We start from the raw sequence: 9,363 nt of genomic DNA on the forward strand, positions 1-9,363 counted from the left end.
TATGCAATCTGATTGACACATGACAGACCTAAAACAAGATTCCAGATAGCCTTTTTTTTTTTTTTTCTTTTTTTTTTTCTATACAAATAAAATAAGATTTTAAGTTTCAACAACAACAATCATGTTATAAAGATTTGATAAAGTCTCACGTTAGCTGTCGATTAACAAAATTAATTAACATCAATAAAATATCCATGTATTTTCCATATTATAAATATCTTCAAAAATCAAATCATCGATAAGAAAACTCTTTCTCTAAAACACCATCTAGTGTCTCTCATAAACAATTTGTTTCTCAAGCTACCCTGAGTGAATTTTTAGTTTGTTAATTTTAAATTTTTAGTCAAGATTAAGAAATATGTACATAATTGCAAAGAAATGAATTTATAAATGAGTTTAACAAATCAAGATCAAGCTTTTACACTAAGCTAAAACTTTTAGTGCAACTCGTTGAAAATAAATGAGCCATGTTTGAACCATTTTACTTTTTCACAAGCAAAACTCAAGTGTCATGTTATAAAAGACGACATTTAGATTGTAAGTGCTCTTTTAAGTGTGAAGATCTTCCTTAGACTGAAATATCATCCCTTCATCTTAAATAAATAAAGGATATTATTTACTCAATTCATGTTTATTAATCGCATCATTGCTGAAATAAAAAAAATTCATCCCAATAACGAAAAAATCTAAATAATACACAGCGCGAAATTATTTGGCACAACAATACAAAAATGATTACTCGATAAATAACTCAGGACAAAGCCATATAGTAAGTTTCTGATAATGTAAAAGCAATACCTTTTTTTGGTTACAAAAAAACAATACCTTACTACAAGAAGTTAATTCGATGGAATTGAATTTTTATCGAAAAGAAAAACAAGTTAAATTCAATGGAATGATAGTCTTCCTTTCACACAAATAAACACAAGTTTCGCAAAAAGGAAAATAAGTTGAAAAACACGTATGCCACATCCCTGCTAGAAAAACCTAATTGTTTGCTCCACACGGGACTTCGATTAAGGTTGCAGTCTGCAGTATCTAGTCTAAAGATTCCAGACAAATTGGTTCAGTTTTGGACCAATTGAAGTTGGTTTCATATCAATGAGAAAATGTACGGTGATACATATAAATCATACACTTTTGTGTAAACACATTATTTGCATGAGCTATCTTTCGTGATAAACTTAGAAAACCTTTCCCAGTGGATTGAACAACTACAAGTGCCTCGTTTGTGAAAATGTAAAAAATAGAGAAAAAGTTGATGACATCTCCAATATTTAAAGACATTATTTGCCATCCAGATAATTCAATTTTTTCTTGCGAGAAATCATTCATACACAACAAACAAGGTGTTCAAATTGCATGAATAATGATAACAGGATGGGTCGGGAAAAATTGAAATTGAAATCAAACTACAATAGACAGGCAAAAAAAACATATAGAAGCATTAGTATATCATCATCACCATCATACTGTAAAAGCTTAAAAGTGAACGGTATACAGGTTCTGATATCTTGACTAAATACAAAATCATGTCATACACCTGATAGCTTTCCTCATCATCATCATCATATAATAATCACAAGAAAGTCAAAATAACCAGATAAATGTCTCCGAGAGTGGCGTTTATTTATTCTTAAGGACAATTGGGAGGACAATTATGAGGATCAGAGCTATCAAAATTGCCAATACAATCAGCTTTATCTTCATATTTTGCAGCCACATTTTTCTGCGGATTTTGGTCCCTGAGTTCCTGAAGTCTTGTGCCTGCCTCAGAAAACAGCAAGTTAGAAAACATTTCGAGTTAAAAAAAAAACAGGCAATGGTTTTTTTAATAACCCCACCCCAACCCATCTTTTGTGTGGGATGGAGAGGAAGGAGTAGATCTTATCATGACACTCGGTGTGCCAACAATTATCATAAAAAATGCAACTAGAAACAATAGTTGTTCACATGAAAAAAAAACTAAGTACTGATGCTTTAGTTCAACACCTTCCAATGAATTACCAACCTGGTGATGAAGGTTCTCAGTCTTGTCAACCAAAAGCTCTATCTTTTCCCCCCTGTCCAGGACCTACATTAAGTTTCAAACATGTCAATATAATCTAACAGAATGTCCACGATTATGAGACATCTAATCATGATTGCAGCCCAAAACTTGGACTACTTTTCTTCTGATATGTACAATCGCTGTGATATCTCCTTTTCAATACCATATATATGGTATAATTAATAGACAGAAATCCACTCCTTCAATATGCGATTGAAAAGCACAAAATTGTAATTGTCATGTCTACAAGAATCAAGAGTAAATACTTGCTAGTTGTAGAATAGTTGAATACTACAGTTAAATCTTGGTTTTCTACGTAATTTAATTTTGGCCCAGTGAAGGAACTTAGCTTCAAATAATCAGTGAGCAAAGCACAACTCAAGCAATCACAACTCAAGCCATGTGCAATAGAAATATAAGTAACATCTTCTATTATGAAAGAAGAGAAAGTGTGCTTTCAAAACATCCATAAATATATCCAGATCAAAACATCTTCTAATATGGTTTTCAACAAGAAAAAAATCATGAGAAGTCGGCGAACATTGTTTTCGACCATTTAACTGGTAACTAGATTTAGTTTCAAGCCAGCGATAGCCTGAGGAAACTTACGGATAGATGAATTTTTTTCCACAAGACATCCTTATTGAACCATATTTTCTGAATCAAACTCAATTTATTGCACCCTATGGGATATGGCTATATACGAAAGCATTGAATCAATTTGATCAAACTTTCAATATGGAATTCAGAGGCATCAAATAGGAAGTGATAATCGAAGCATGGAACCACAACGGAATACACGATAAACCAAAAGATGGTAGGTCCCCATCAACAGCACTTGAACGAGATAGAATTAGAAGGTCCCCTTGCCTAACTCCTTGTTATGCCCATAAAAGCAAGCCTTAGGCTCACCATGCAAAATAACAAAATATTTGGCCAGAAGGGGAATCCACTTTCTCCATTTAGAACCAAAGTACTGCCTGCCAAGAAACTTATATAACCCTGACTCCCCCTATGCTTCCTTAAAATCCAACCTAAAAACTAAGTTATATCCTTTTTTTTCCTGGAGTAACATCATCCACTACTTCATTAGGTATTAAAATAGCAGTCTAATGTTTGTTTCATGCAATCAAAGAAATATGGTTGTTCAAGATGAATTTTGATATAATAGATTCTTTATACTAAAACACCGACAAAAATAGACAACGTGGGAAATGGGTTCAATCTGAAAAGAGGAATGCAAACTTAGTCGGTTCCATTTTTTTTGCTCCTCTTGAACCCTAGTCCTTGTGAACCTTTTCCCAAATTAGGTGGCCACCCAATTGAACATAAAAAAAAAAAAAAAAAAAAAAAAATCCAATTTTTTGTTGTTATATTTAATAAAATGTCATGATTACACAAGAACCCTCATTTAATTGCAACTTTTGGTTTGTGTAAAGAAAGCTGCAAGTCTGACTAAAACATACTCAATGCCTAAGCTGGGTCACACACTCCCACTATCAGCTTATGTAGTAACTAATACAAAAAAACATAATACAAAAGTAACCAAGCAAACTCATAAGTCATGATACTGTGTGGCAAATAAACAAATGAGAATATACTAATTCAGCCTAACTATCCCATGTTGTTTGTGGACATTGAACAATACTTTGATGTGATGTGTAATATATTATATAAAATAATATAATGCTTTAAGATAATATCTTTCTTCCACTTAAACTTTGAGGCCCCCAAAAATGACTGTCTCAAGCCTATGTTTCAGAAGTACAATAGCAGAAAAAAATTATAGTAAAATGACGTGCTGATAGAATGAGCAAGTGACTCTATGAAGCCTACATAGCAGAAGAATGAAAACAGAGTACTGGAATGCATACAAATGCGAGTGCAGAATGAATGGGGGACTATGTGTAGCCTTTGTTTTAGAATTATGAGATCAGAGTGATTGAATAATCAATATAGCACATGTTCAATCAAGTAATGATAAAGTGGTTTCGTGGGAGGAACACAAGGGATAGAGAGATAAGGAGATGTAGTGTAGGTTTAACTCCCTCCCACTAATATTTCTAACCAAGGTAATTATCATAACTAAAACGGCCGGTTCGACAAGTTGAACCAAGAGCCGGAATTGTGCTTGGTGCGATTAGACGTTAAAATTTGCTGGCATAAGAACCGGACTACAAGTTCGTAAACCAGTATAAAAATTTCTAAAACTGGTCAAAACCTGTGGTTGACCAGTTATTGTAGTTAACAAACCATGCACGCTCAGAAATGAAAATGGATTGACTGGATAATGGCTCACAGCTGCATTTTATACGGATTTGAGATGTTCATGTATATTTTTTTTCTTATCTCTTTGAAGTGGGACTCCAGCAGTTTCTTTTTATATTCGTTTGTGTTACTTCAGTTTTGTGTACTGACTAGGAAACTTACGTTTTCCATTCCAAGGTTTGACTGTTAATGGGCATATAATAATAAATAATAATAATAATAATAATAATAATACATAGATATAACAAGTGTTAAAGAGAGACAAAATGAAAGAAAAAAGAGATGCAATGATGATATGATATTACTATTAAATATCACTTCATCCATCCCACAATTACTATCGTATTTGACCATTTCACACAAATGAAGAAAAATGATAAATGAAAGAAATAGAATTGTCAAAGAACATTATGACGTCGTTTGATCCATGTAGCCAATCACACTTAATGGGATATGGCTTGATTGTTGTTGTGCATCACTCCCAAGTTATTATTTTCTACTTTTCATTTATGATAATTGTGATTTTACTAAATTATTATTATTATTAACCATTGATGTATTTTCATTATCATAAATGAAAAGTAGAAAATAATAACTTGGGAGTGATGCACATTGTATTAGTTAGATGGTACAATTGGAAAAATTCAATTAAAACTACATTGAAAATTGAAAGTGACACTCTTCTAAGACGACTTTTTTTTTTTGCAAATGTGATAATTATTATGAGACAAAGGGGGTAATATATTATTGTCATAAACAAGTTTATGAAAGTATATTTATACTGTCCAAAAATATAAAAAATGATATACATGAATATAAAAAACTATACTAATGTATAATTTTAACAAACAGCAAGATCCTTTCAAAAATAAAAAGTGTAATTTTATATAATAAATACTATATTGGGTTAAAGATGCGTTTGATATTTTGTAAAATGAGCAAATTTTGATTTTGGTCAATGTATAAAAATTTCTTCAATTTTAATCCTTTCAAACTTTGAAAGTTTTGCTTTTGGTCTCTATAAAACGAGTGAATTTTGGTTTAGGTCCATGTGATTTTTATCCCTCTAACAATCATTGTTTCTTGGTACTTGGCTATTACTTTTGGAAAGAAAAATACAATTCATTTTACAGCTCAAAGAAAGGTTTTTCATGTAGTAAACTGCTAACATGACACCACAACCATTGTTGGGTATCATTAGGGATGGCCAAATGAACCTTTATTAACTTATAAGCAGTTAACCAATGATGTATAATGGCAGGGACCAAAAACATCATTTTCAAATTTTGGTGGGATGAAAAGCGAAGAAAAGTTTCCTCATTTTACAATAACTAAAAATAAATTTAATCCTAATATATATATCTTACACGTGCAATGATATACCAAAAAAGTAAGAATTTAGATATACTTATTTTGTCATTATTGTAAAATAATTCACTATATCAATGTCTATTTATAGTCATACTAATTAATTAAAGAAAATAGAACAGAAAAACCAAGATTCCATACGTAACCCAAAACAAGCCAGACGTTTGAGTTTTAGAAAACTTTCCCTCCCCTCTTTTGTCTCTCCAAACACTCAGTTTAATTACTTTCAAATGTAACCTACCGAATTGTGCAGTATGAATCACAACTTGTGAGAGTCTAACTCTTGCAAAATGGATGAATTTCATAAAATACTGGCCAGACTAACTTCATGGTCTCACTTATGAGGTTTAGTATTCGTATATAAAGGTTTTCTCAAAAATTCACTCTATGTGTTATGCAGTATTTTCTATTTTTGTAAAAATTTAAACAATCAAATATATACATTCTTCCTACAAAATACGATTCTTAAATCACAAAGCAGTTAAATCCATTCGGCTCACATCATACAATCCTCTTAAGTAAAAGTAAGATAAGTATACCTTTTCAATGTTCTCCATCATGACACCTTTCACTTCAGACACCTGAGCTTTCACCTTAGCAAGCTTACTCACCTCCTCCGGGTGATCAACACAATACTGCATATGTTCCTTCAATTTTGGCCTGCAACCATTAAACATCAAATCACAAACTTCCCTTCAACAACAAACCATCAACCTCACACAAAACATAAAACTCATTACCCAAATTCCTTATTCAAGCTGTTAGGTGCAGCTGTAGACGCCTTCCCACCACCATATTTCGCAACAAAATCATCCTTCACACGCTCCAGAAAAGCCACCGGCACTTGTCTTCCAACAGTTTCATCCGCAACAACACAATACGCTACAATAACAAGAAATTACTCAAAACGCAACATCGAACTTCAAAATTAACATCAACATAGACAATAAGCATATAAAACACGAATTTCACTAAAATAAAACCCTAACCTAAAATCACTTCATAATAAAATCAAAATAGCATACATATACCGATATAACTAATTTCTAGGTTATTGATTTGTTCATAAAATCGAGTTTAGAACTACGATTACGCTAGATTGGAAATGAAATAAATCACGATTAAGATTGAAAATATTGAAAAAAAAAAAGTGAAAAGTACGAACTGTAGCCATTATCGACGAGGTAGTTGAAGGTGTGGCCATCACAATTGTAAGTGAATTTGTTGTTAGAAGCTGGAAGCTTCTGAAGGCATTGAAAAGCGATGGAGTTGAAGTTTCCGCTGAATTCAGTGTATTCAGAGAGAATCACGCTTCCGCGAGAAACGAAAGCGTAGATCAGAGATTTTTGGTTCTGTCCCATCTTCTTCTCCACAGATCTATCGAACGAAGAGGTTTCTTGTGGTGATGCTGTTTGCTATATTCTCGATCAACTTTTTCTTTCTCTTTTCTCTTCTTTTCTAGAGAGTAAATATAGAGAGAGAAAGAGTGAGAATAAAGAAATGGTTTAGGTGTGTTTTATAAAGTAATGTGATAATTACAAAGCCATGTATTAAGGAATGATTATTAATTTTTTTTTTTTTAAGGAATCCTCGTAAGCATGGTGACATTGGTCAATGTCATCAATGTCATCCGTGCTATCTATAGCATTATGAGATTGATAATCTAAAGTTTGATCGAAAAGTAAATAAAGTTTGATAAAAAATTGTTTCATCGAAAATCAAAGTTATCTAAATAACTTTGCTATTTGATGAAACCATTAAGTACAATTGTTTGGTTATAATATAATGATTTTTTCACTCATAATAATAATATAATGATGGGTTTAAGATTTAAAAAGGACAAAGTTAGGTTTTTACGACAAGTTACTTTATTGTGTTTTGTGTAAAAAAAAAAAAACTTTTACAAAAATAAACATTCATTCATTCAAATTGATAGAGTACATCGATATAATACAAATTCAAATTCGCTAAAAACAAAAAAGATGAATATGTGAACAAACTCTTAACATCCATGCTAATAGCATAAAACGGCAAAGTGCATATGCCTACAAATATGATTAATATGACTATATTCATGTCTTCGGAATAATCATGACTCCGGATCTGCAACGTTGACGATGCCAAAGTCATTGTCATTGATCAGATCTGCACTTGCTCAAAGCTAATCTTTCAACTTGAATCAAATAAACACCGCACTAAGACGGGAAATCAAACGGAGTCGTTAAGAGATGACGAAATCACAAAAATAAACGAAATAAAACAGAAAATATGTGAAATCTCTTATGAAAAACTTATGAAATTTTATCTGTCTTTCTCTCATGTTTTTTGCCCTGTTTGAAATTCGAACCATGCATCGGTCCATATGCATTGTTGATTGTATGTGGTTGACTGAAATCAACCGTTCAGGTCGCATACGATCGTCATTTGACAGTACAAGATCCGTATTCAAAATCATTTGAGCAATGCATCAATTCGAAAAAAAGAAAAAGTAAAAAAAAAATTGTATATTTTTAAGTTCGGGTAAAATATTAGTCTAAACTTCTTTTTTTTAAGGATTAGTCTAAACATTTATCATTATTCAATATATTTTTGTCTTTTAAATTCTAGGCTTAATTACTCATTTAGTCCCTTAACTTATTTTTTGGTTTTATTTTGGTCCCTTAACTATTAAAAGTTTCGTTTTGGTCCTTTAACTTATTTTTTAGTTTCGTTTTGGTCCCTTAACTATTAAAAGTTTTGTTTTGATCCCTTAACTTATTTTTTGGTTTCGTTTTGGTCCCTTAACTTATTTTTTGGTTTCGTTTTGGTCCCTTAACTCTAATACATTCATCCTAGCATAAAGGACCAAAGTGGTTGACGAAGGAAGAGTTAAGGGACCAAAACAAAACCTAAAAATAAATTAAGGGATCAAAACGAAACTTTTAATAGTTAAGGGACCAGAACGAAACCAAAAAGTAAGTTAAGGGACCAAAACGAAACTTTTAATAGTTAAGGGACCAAAACGAAACCAAAAAATAAGTTAAGGGACCAAATGAGTAATTAAGCCTAAATTCTACATAGGAGTTATGTTCATGATCTTACTGATTGAATTTTATTGGATCTCATTTACATATTTTTAACTTGTAAAACTCGATAAAATTTAATGGTGAGACCATTTACATAACTCTCTTATGTTAGATTTAAACATGAAAGTTGCTAAAAAAAAACAGATTTAAACATGAAAGAGGATTTAAATCATTTCATTTACTTGTTGGTTTGTGTTGGATTTATATGAAAATCAAATAATAGAACAAGATAGGTGTTTAGTGAGTGATTGATGAAGGCGACGAAGCCTGGATGAAGAGAAGAAGATGTCATTGACGCATTGAAGAGGAGAAAATACAATGTCATAGACGCACCATTTTATTATATTAATTCTTAAAATATCTTTGCAAGTTACAATGATGGAATGTGATTAGATAAATGTATACATATTTGTTAGATTGGAAATTATTTGAAAACCTTCACCTAATTTCAAATCGAAAGTCTTGCAATTGTGTATATGAGTTTCCAACGGTTTTGAAATTTTGTTCACAAACTTAAAGAAAATACTATACACATTTATTTATTTTGGTATATAGTTATTTCATCCGATCTTAATTAAACAACATTTTACTTTTTAGATTATTCAATAAATA

The 9,363-nt window shown here is 31.5% G+C and overlaps 1 pseudogene across 1 annotated transcript; it reads right to left on the minus strand.

Moving 5' to 3' along the window:
- Positions 1–1,395: 1,395 nt before the first annotated feature.
- LOC11446188 (putative vesicle-associated membrane protein 726) lies at positions 1,396–7,184 on the minus strand (annotated as a pseudogene). The gene is made up of 5 exons (XR_003011538.2): positions 6,852–7,184; positions 6,427–6,568; positions 6,226–6,346; positions 2,012–2,074; positions 1,396–1,767 (listed from the first exon to the last, which is right to left on the minus strand). The product of XR_003011538.2 is annotated as a putative vesicle-associated membrane protein 726 (transcript).
- Between the last annotated feature and the right edge of the window lie 2,179 nt (positions 7,185–9,363).

Source organism: Medicago truncatula, chromosome 4 (assembly GCF_003473485.1).
Source record: "Medicago truncatula cultivar Jemalong A17 chromosome 4, MtrunA17r5.0-ANR, whole genome shotgun sequence".
NCBI lineage: Eukaryota > Viridiplantae > Streptophyta > Magnoliopsida > Fabales > Fabaceae > Medicago > Medicago truncatula.